The sequence below is a fragment of the Apium graveolens genome, chromosome 2 (assembly GCF_009905375.1).
Source record: "Apium graveolens cultivar Ventura chromosome 2, ASM990537v1, whole genome shotgun sequence".
In the NCBI taxonomy this organism is placed as follows: domain Eukaryota; kingdom Viridiplantae; phylum Streptophyta; class Magnoliopsida; order Apiales; family Apiaceae; genus Apium; species Apium graveolens.
Genome location: NC_133648.1, coordinates 216,394,885 through 216,396,301, shown reverse-complemented (window position 1 = coordinate 216,396,301; position 1,417 = coordinate 216,394,885). Strand labels below are relative to the sequence as shown.

Sequence of the window (1,417 nt, the reverse complement as noted above, 5' to 3'; positions counted from 1 at the left end):
TTAGCAATTTGCCCTATCTGGTTCTCCAGAGTTTTGATAGAAACAGCCTGGCTTTGCCATATAAGAGCCTGGATTTTGCACATAAGCCGCAACTCCTCCATTTCCGATTTTTCATTCGAAGATAGAACTGCACCTCCATGAGTTTGTTTTTGAAGTTGGAATTGTTGTCTTGGTGCAAATTATTGCTGAAAACCAGAAGGATTGAATTGCATGCTTCCAAACTGCTGGAACGGTTGCTGCGATCTTTGAAAGTTGCTCACAAACTGGATTGATTCACTAGATATAGTGCATTGCTCCGTCGCATGCGAACCTGCACACAACTCACAAACAGTGGTTATCTGATTGACACCATGGTTAGCCAGAGAATTGATCTTCACAGACAACGCATTTAGTTGAGCAGTGATAGCCATAGCTGTATCTACTTCAAGAACTCCTGCTACCTTATCCTGTGGCAATATCTGGGTTGGATACTGATATTCATTAGCATCCATCAGTTCAATTAGATCATAAGCTTCCTTATAGCTCTTTGCCCATAATGCTCCACCTGATGCTGCATCGAGTATGGGTCTTGACTATACTCCCAACCCGTTATAGAAAAAATTGATGATCATCCAATCAGGCATTTCATGATAATGACACTTCCTAAGCATCTCCTTGTAGTGTTTCCAAGCTTCACACAAAGATTCTCCCAATTGTTGCACAAATTGAGTAAGAGCGTTTCTGATTGCAGCTGTCTTCGCCATAGGGAAGAATTTAGTAAGAAACTTCTGAGCAATCTTCCCAAGTAGCAATCGAACCAGCTGGTAGAGAGTGTAACCAGCTCTTAGCCTTGTCCCTCAGAGAGAATGTGAACAGTCTCAGTTTTACCGCATCCTCAGACACACCATTGAACCTGAAGGTGTCGCAGATCTCTATGAAATCCCTCATGTGCGTATTGGGATCTTCCGTTGGAGCACCCCCAAACTGAACTGAGTTATGCACTATATGAATTATGCCAGGCTTGATCTCGAAGGTATTAGCTACGATCGCTGGCCTGACAATGCTAGATTGAATGTCATTGATTTTGGGTAGAGAAAAATCCATCAACGTTTTCATTGCTGCTGCTGGATCTCGCATTGTAATGAGTACCTAAAACACAAACAAGTTAACTGTGAAAGTAAAAGAATCCGAGTCAGTGAACTTTAATGACCACTGATGTCAAGCAGATAAACTAAAAATTAACATCGAGTCCCCGACAGCGGTGCCAAAAACTTATTAGGGCGAAAACACGCGCTAAAATTACATGCAAGTAGTATAAGATATAAATCAGATTCGTTCTCATAGAGATTGGTTTAGGTTAAGTTCAGATTATGCACTTATGCATCAATGTATGGTTATCGTTCAATGCTAACACAATAACAAGTTGAGTTATTTATAA

At 40.9% G+C, this 1,417-nt stretch overlaps 1 non-coding gene across 1 annotated transcript; it reads left to right on the top strand.

Moving 5' to 3' along the window:
* Positions 1–621: 621 nt before the first annotated feature.
* Positions 622–728, top strand: LOC141709828 (small nucleolar RNA R71). Its single transcript, XR_012570385.1, has one exon. It is a non-coding gene; the product is annotated as a small nucleolar RNA R71 (small nucleolar RNA).
* Positions 729–1,417: the final 689 nt, after the last annotated feature.